Source organism: Cherax quadricarinatus, chromosome 62, assembly GCF_038502225.1.
Source record: "Cherax quadricarinatus isolate ZL_2023a chromosome 62, ASM3850222v1, whole genome shotgun sequence".
Lineage (NCBI taxonomy): Eukaryota > Metazoa > Arthropoda > Malacostraca > Decapoda > Parastacidae > Cherax > Cherax quadricarinatus.
The window spans coordinates 6,601,305-6,609,465 of NC_091353.1; the positions used below are offsets into that span (position 1 = coordinate 6,601,305).

At 53.4% G+C, this 8,161-nt stretch overlaps 1 protein-coding gene across 2 annotated transcripts in view; it reads right to left on the minus strand.

The window, feature by feature from the left end:
* Nucleotides 1-7,038: 7,038 nt before the first annotated feature.
* LOC128687102 (integrin alpha-PS2) overlaps nt 7,039-8,161 on the minus strand; it is a 262,985-nt gene continuing 261,862 nt past the window's right edge. For both annotated transcript variants that reach the window (XM_070098361.1, XM_070098362.1), the window contains one exon: nt 7,039-8,161. This exon is cut by the window's right edge and continues 1,752 nt beyond it. The gene's annotated coding sequence lies outside the window, so the exon portion shown is untranslated.

The window sequence follows — 8,161 nt, forward strand, 5'->3', positions numbered from 1 at the left end:
TCCTCACCTCACACCAGCAGACATTCATGGTTCCCCACCTCACACCAGCTGACAACCATAGTTCTTCACCTCACACCAGCAGACATTCTTGGTTCCCCACCTCACACCAGCAGACAACAATAGTTCCTCACCTCACACCAGCAGACAACCATGGTTCCCCACCTCACACCAGCAGACAATAGTTCCTCACCTCACACCAGCAGACAACCTTGGTTCCCCACCTCACACCAGCAGACAACCATAGTTCTTCACCTCACACCAGCAGACATTCTTGGTTCCCCACCTCACACCAGCTGACAACCATAGTTCACCTCACACCAGCAGACATTCATGGTTCCCCACCTCACACCAGCTGACAACCATAGTTCTTCACCTCACACCAGCAGACATTCATGGTTCCCCACCTCACACCAGCTGACAACCATAGTTCTTCACCTCACACCAGCAGACATTCTTGGTTCCCCACCTCACACCAGCTGACAACCATAGTTCTTCACCTCACACCAGCAGACATTCATGGTTCCCCACCTCACACCAGCTGACAACCATAGTTCTTCACCTCACACCAGCAGACAACAATAGTTCCCCACCTCACACCAGCTGACAACCATAGTTCTTCACCTCACACCAGCAGACATTCATGGTTCCCCACCTCACACCAGCTGACAACCATAGTTCTTCACCTCACACCAGCAGACAACCATTGTTCCCCACCTCACACCAGCTGACAACCATAGTTCTTCACCTCACACCAGCAGTTCCTCACCTCACACCAGCAGACACTCGTGGTTCCTCACCTCACACCAGCAGACACTCACAACCATTGTTCCCCACCTCACACCAGCTGACAACCATAGTTCTTCACCTCACACCAGCAGACAACCATTGTTCCCCACCTCACACCAGCTGACAACCATAGTTCTTCACCTCACACCAGCAGACAACCATTGTTCCCCACCTCACACCAGCTGACAACCATGGTTCCTCACCTCACACCAGCAGACAACCATTGTTCCTCACCTCACACCAGCTGACGACCATAGTTCTTCACCTCACACCAGCAGACAACCATTGTTCCCCACCTCACACCAGCTGACAACCATAGTTCTTCACCTCACACCAGGAGACAACCATTGTTCCTCACCTCACACCAGCTGACAACCATGGTTCCTCACCTCACACCAGCAGACAACCATGGTTCCTCACCTCACACCAGCAGACAACCATGGTTCCCCACCTCACACCAGCAGACAACAATAGTTCCTCACCTCACACCAGCAGACAACCATGGTTCCTCACCTCACACCAGCAGACAACCATGGTTCCCCACCTCACACCAGCAGACAACCATGGTTCCCCACCTCACACCAGCAGACAACCATAGTTGCCCACCTCACACCAGCAGACAACCATGGTTCCCCACCTCACACCAGCAGACAACAATAGTTCCTCACCTCACAAAAGCAGACAACCATAGTTCCCCACCTCACACCAGCAGACAACAATAGTTCCTCACCTCACACCAGCAGACAACCATGGTTCCCCACCTCACACCAGCAGACAACAATAGTTCCTCACCTCACACCAGCAGACAACCATGGTTCCCGACCTCACACCAGCAGACACTCATGGTTCCCCACCTCACACCAGCAGACACTCATGGTTCCCCACCTCACACCAGCAGACACTCATGATTCCCCACCTCACACCAGCAGACTCTCATGGATCCCCACCTCACACCAGCAGACACTCATGGTTCCCCACCTCACACCAGCAGACATTCGTGGTTCCCCACCTCACACCAGCAGACACTCATGGTTCCCCACCTCACACCAGCAGACACTCATGGTTCCCCACCTCACACCAGCAGACACTCGTGGTTCCCCACCTCACACCAGCAGACAACCATGGTTCCCCACCTCACACCAGCAGACACTCGTGGTTCCCCACCTCACACCAGCAGACACTCATGGTTCCCCACCTCACACCAGCAGACACTCATGGTTCCCCACTTCACACCAGCAGACTCTCATGGTTCCCCACCTCACACCAGCAGACTCTCATGGTTCCCCACCTCACACCAGCAGACACTCATGGTTCCCCACCTTACACGAGCAGACATTCGTGGTTCCCCACCTCACACCAGCAGACACTCATGGTTCCCCACCTCACACCAGCAGACACTCATGGTTCCCCACCTCACACCAGCAGACACTCATGGTTCCCCACCTCACACCAGCAGACTGTCATGGTTCCCCACCTCGCACCAGCAGACACTCATGGTTCCCCACCTCACACCAGCAGACACACTCATGGTTCACACCAGCCCTCATGGTTCCCCACCTCACACCAGCAGACACTCATGGTTCCCCACCTCACACCAGCAGACTCTCATGGTTCCCCACCTCACACCAGCAGACACTCATGGTTCCCCACCTCACACCAGCAGACTCTCATGGTTCCTCACCTCACACCAGCACACTCATGGTTCCGCACCTCACACCAGCAGACTCTCATGGTTCCCCATCTCACACCAGCAGACACTCATGGTTCCCCACCTCACACCAGCAGACACTCGTGGTTCCCCACCTCACACCAGCAGACAACCATGGTTCCCCACCTCACACCAGCAGACACTCGTGGTTCCCCACCTCACACCAGCAGACACTCGTGGTTCCCCACCTCACACCAGCAGACTCTCATGGTTCCCCACCTCACACCAGCAGACAACCATGGTTCCCCACCTCACACCAGCAGACACTCATGGTTCCCCACCTCACACCAGCAGACACTCATGGTTCCCCACCTCACACCAGCAGACTCTCATGGTTCCCCACCTCGCACCAGCAGACACTCATGGTTCCCCACCTCACACCAGCAGACATTCGTTGTTCCCCACCTCACACCAGCAGACACTCATGGTTCCCCACCTCACACCAGCAGACACTCATGGTTCCCCACCTCACACCAGCAGACTCTCATGGTTCCCCACCTCACCAGCAGACACTCATGGTTCCCCACCTCACACCAGCAGACACTCGTGGTTCCCCACCTCACACCAGCAGACACTCGTGGTTCCCCACCTCACACCAGCAGACTCTCATGGTTCCCCACCTCACACCAGCAGACAACCATGGTTCCCCACCTCACACCAGCAGACACTCATGGTTCCCCACCTCACATCAGCAGACACTCGTGGTTCCTCACCTCACACCAGCAGACACTCGTGGTTCCTCACCTCACACCAGCAGACACTCATGGTTCCTCACCTCACACCAGCACACTCATGGTTCCTCACCTCACACCAGCAGACACTCATGGTTTCCCACCTCACACCAGCAGACACTCATGGTTCCCCACCTCACACCAGCAGACACTCATGGTTCCTCACCTCACACCAGCAGACACTCATGGTTCCTCACCTCACACCAGCAGACACTCATGGTTTCTCACCTCACACCAGCAGACACTCATGGTTTCTCACCTCACACCAGCAGACACTCATGGTTCCTCACCTCACACCAGCAGACACTCATGTTTCCTCACCTCACACCAGCAGACACTCATGGTTCCTCACCTCACACCAGCAGACACTCATGGTTTCTCACCTCACACCAGCAGACACTCATGGTTCCTCACCTCACATCAGCAGACACTCATGGTTCCTCACCTCACATCAGCAGACACTCATGGTTCCTCACCTCACATCAGCAGACACTCATGGTTCCTCACCTCACATCAGCAGACACTCATGGTTCCTCACCTCACACCAGCAGACACTCATGGTTCCCCACCTCACACCAGCAGACACTCGTGGTTCCCCACCTCCCACCAGCAGACACTCATGGTTCCCCACCTCACACCAGCAGACACTCATGGTTCCCCACCTCACACCAGCAGACTCTCATGGTTCCCCACCTCACACCAGCAGACATTCGTGGTTCCCCACCTCACACCAGCAGACACTCATGGTTACCCACCTCACACCAGCAGACTCTCATGGATCCCCACCTCACACCAGCAGACACTCTTGGTTCCCCACCTCACACCAGCAGACATTCGTGGTTCCCCACCTCACACCAGCAGACACTCATGGTTCCCCACCTCACACCAGCAGACACTCATGGTTCCCCACCTCACACCAGCAGACACTCGTGGTTCCCCACCTCACACCAGCAGACAACCATGGTTCCCCACCTCACACCAGCAGACACTCGTGGTTCCCCACCTCCCACCAGCAGACACTCATGGTTCCCCACCTCACACCAGCAGACACTCATGGTTCCCCACCTCACACCAGCAGACTCTCATGGTTCCCCACCTCACACCAGCAGACATTCGTGGTTCCCCACCTCACACCAGCAGACACTCATGGTTCCCCACCTCACACCAGCAGACACTCATGGCTCCCCACCTCACACCAGCAGACACTCGTGGTTCCCCACCTCACACCAGCAGACAACCATGGTTCCCCACCTCACACCAGCAGACACTCCTGGTTCCCCACCTCACACCAGCAGACACTCGTGGTTCCCCACCTCACACCAGCAGACTCTCATGGTTCCCCACCTCACACCAGCAGACACTCATGGTTCCCCACCTCACACCAGCAGACACTCATGGTTCCCCACCTCACACCAGCAGACACTCATGGTTCCCCACCTCACACCAGCAGACTCTCATGGTTCCCCACCTCGCACCAGCAGACACTCATGGTTCCCCACCTTACACCAGCAGACATTCGTGGTTCCCCACCTCACACCAGCAGACACTCATGGTTCCCCACCTCACACCAGCAGACACTCATGGTTCCCCACCTCACACCAGCAGACTCTCATGGTTCCCCACCTCACCAGCAGACACTCATGGTTCCCCACCTCACACCAGCAGACACTCGTGGTTCCCCACCTCACACCAGCAGACACTCGTGGTTCCCCACCTCACACCAGCAGACTCTCATGGTTCCCCACCTCACACCAGCAGACAACCATGGTTCCCCACCTCACACCAGCAGACACTCATGGTTCCCCACCTCACATCAGCAGACACTCGTGGTTCCTCACCTCACACCAGCAGACACTCGTGGTTCCTCACCTCACACCAGCAGACACTCATGGTTCCTCACCTCACACCAGCACACTCATGGTTCCTCACCTCACACCAGCAGACACTCATGGTTTCCCACCTCACACCAGCAGACACTCATGGTTCCCCACCTCACACCAGCAGACACTCATGGTTCCTCACCTCACACCAGCAGACACTCATGGTTCCTCACCTCACACCAGCAGACACTCATGGTTTCTCACCTCACACCAGCAGACACTCATGGTTTCTCACCTCACACCAGCAGACACTCATGGTTCCTCACCTCACACCAGCAGACACTCATGTTTCCTCACCTCACACCAGCAGACACTCATGGTTCCTCACCTCACACCAGCAGACACTCATGGTTTCTCACCTCACACCAGCAGACACTCATGGTTCCTCACCTCACATCAGCAGACACTCATGGTTCCTCACCTCACATCAGCAGACACTCATGGTTCCTCACCTCACATCAGCAGACACTCATGGTTCCTCACCTCACATCAGCAGACACTCATGGTTCCTCACCTCACACCAGCAGACACTCATGGTTCCCCACCTCACACCAGCACACTCATGGTTCCCCACCTCACACCAGCAGACACTCATGGTTCCCCACCTCACACCAGCAGACACTCATGGTTCCTCACCTCACACCAGCAGACACTCATGGTTCCTCACCTCACACCAGCACTCATGGTTCCTCACCTCACACCAGCAGACACTCATGGTTTCTCACCTCACACCAGCAGACACTCATGGTTCCTCACCTCACATCAGCACACTCATGGTTCCTCTCCTCACACCAGCAGACACTCATGGTTCCTCACCTCACACCAGCAGACACTCATGGTTCCTCACCTCACACCAGCAGACACTCATGGTTCCCCACCTCACACCAGCAGACACTCATGGTTCCCCACCTCACACCAGCAGACACTCATGGTTCCTCACCTCACACCAGCAGACTCTCATGGTTCCCCACCTCATACCAGCACACTCGTGGTTCCTCACCTCACACCAGCAGACACTCATGGTTCCCCACCTCACACCAGCAGACACTCGTGGTTCCTCACCTCACACCAGCAGACACTCATGGTTCCTCACCTCACACCAGCAGACACTCGTGGTTCCCCACCTCACACCAGCAGACACTCATGGTTCCTCACCTCACACCAGCAGACACTCATGGTTCCCCACCTCACACCAGCAGACACTCGTGGTTCCTCACCTCACACCAGCAGACACTCATGGTTCCCCACCTCACACCAGCAGACACTCGTGGTTCCTCACACCAGCAGACACTCATGGTTCCCCACCTCACACCAGCAGACACTCGTGGTTCCTCACCTCACACCAGCAGACACTCATGGTTCCCCACCTCACACCAGCAGACACTCGTGGTTCCTCACCTCACACCAGCAGACACTCGTGGTTCCCCACCTCACACCAGCAGACACTCATGGTTCCCCACCTCACACCAGCAGACACTCATGGTTCCCCACCTCACACCAGCAGACACTCGTGGTTCCTCACCTCACACCAGCAGACACTCATGGTTCCCCACCTCACACCAGCAGACACTCATGGTTCCTCTCCTCACACCAGCAGACACTCATGGTTCCCCACCTCACACCAGCAGACACTCGTGGTTCCTCACCTCACACCAGCAGACTCTCATGGTTCCCCACCTCACACCAGCAGACTCTCATGGTTCCCCACCTCACACCAGGAGACACTCATGGTTCCCCACCTCACACCAGCAGACACTCGTGGTTCCTCACCTCACACCAGCAGACACTCGTGGTTCCCCACCTCACACCAGCAGACACTCGTGGTTCCCCACCTTACACCAGCAGACTCTCATGGTTCCCCACCTCACACCAGCAGACACACGATACATTCGGCCATTTCCAATATAAATTTTTCAGGGATATAAAAACAATGTTTATATTTCTCAGTTAGTGTTGAATATAAATAAAATTTATATAATTTATTTACACAGTGATACATTACTATTATGTACACTATTGTGCTATTTCCTAAATCGTAATTATTTTTCACAGACTTTTTTTTTCCCTTTCAAGAGTTACGATGCCGTCCATTGGTGTCAGTTCAGGGCTCTTGAGCTGAGGATTGAGAGCCTCATTCCTCTTGCTCGGATCAAGAGCCCTTCACCAGCATCAAGGCATCTCTTGTGATGGTAGAGGTTACAGTCAGTTCACTAACAGCGCTCCTGTATGATTCTAAATGCAACTGAAAAAATAATTCCTGAATCGAAGATCTCGCAAAGAGTCCTTCATGGTAGAGGCAGGCTTCACTTTACAGCGTTTATTATTACAGGGCTTCACTTTACAGCGTTTATTATTACAGGGCTTCACTTTACAGCGTTTATTATTACAGGGCTTCACTTTACAGCGTTTATTATTACAGGGCTTCACTTTACAGCATTTATTATTACAGGGCTTCACTTTACAGCGTTTATTATTACAGGACTTCACTTTACAGCGTTTATTATTACAGGGCTTCACTTTACAGCGTTTATTATTACAGGGCTTCACTTTACAGCGTTTATTATTACAGGGCTTCACTTTACAGCGTTTATTATTACAGGGCTTCACTTTACAGCATTTCACTAACACCGCAGTTTTCAAATATAACCATTCTTCATTTATTCAGACTTCCAATAATAAATATATTCACCACTCACTATGAGCTAAATATGAAAATATTTAAAAGTAATGTATGCACTGTATATGCATATTTTACCCCTAGATCTATTGCTCACTTAATATATGATAGTGTTAACATGTTATCAGGCATTTATATGCATTTTAAAATGATGATTTTAAGCAATTTTCACTTTACAACATTAGCCCAGAACCTAACCTGCTGTATAAGTGGGGCCCTACAGTAGCCCAGAACCTAACCTGCTGTATAAGTGGGGCCCTACAGTAGCCCAGAACCTAACCTGCTGTATAAGTGGGGCCCTACAGTAGCCCAGAACCTAACCTACTGTATAAGTGGGGCCCTACAGTAGCCCAGAACCTAACCTGCTGTATAAGTGGGG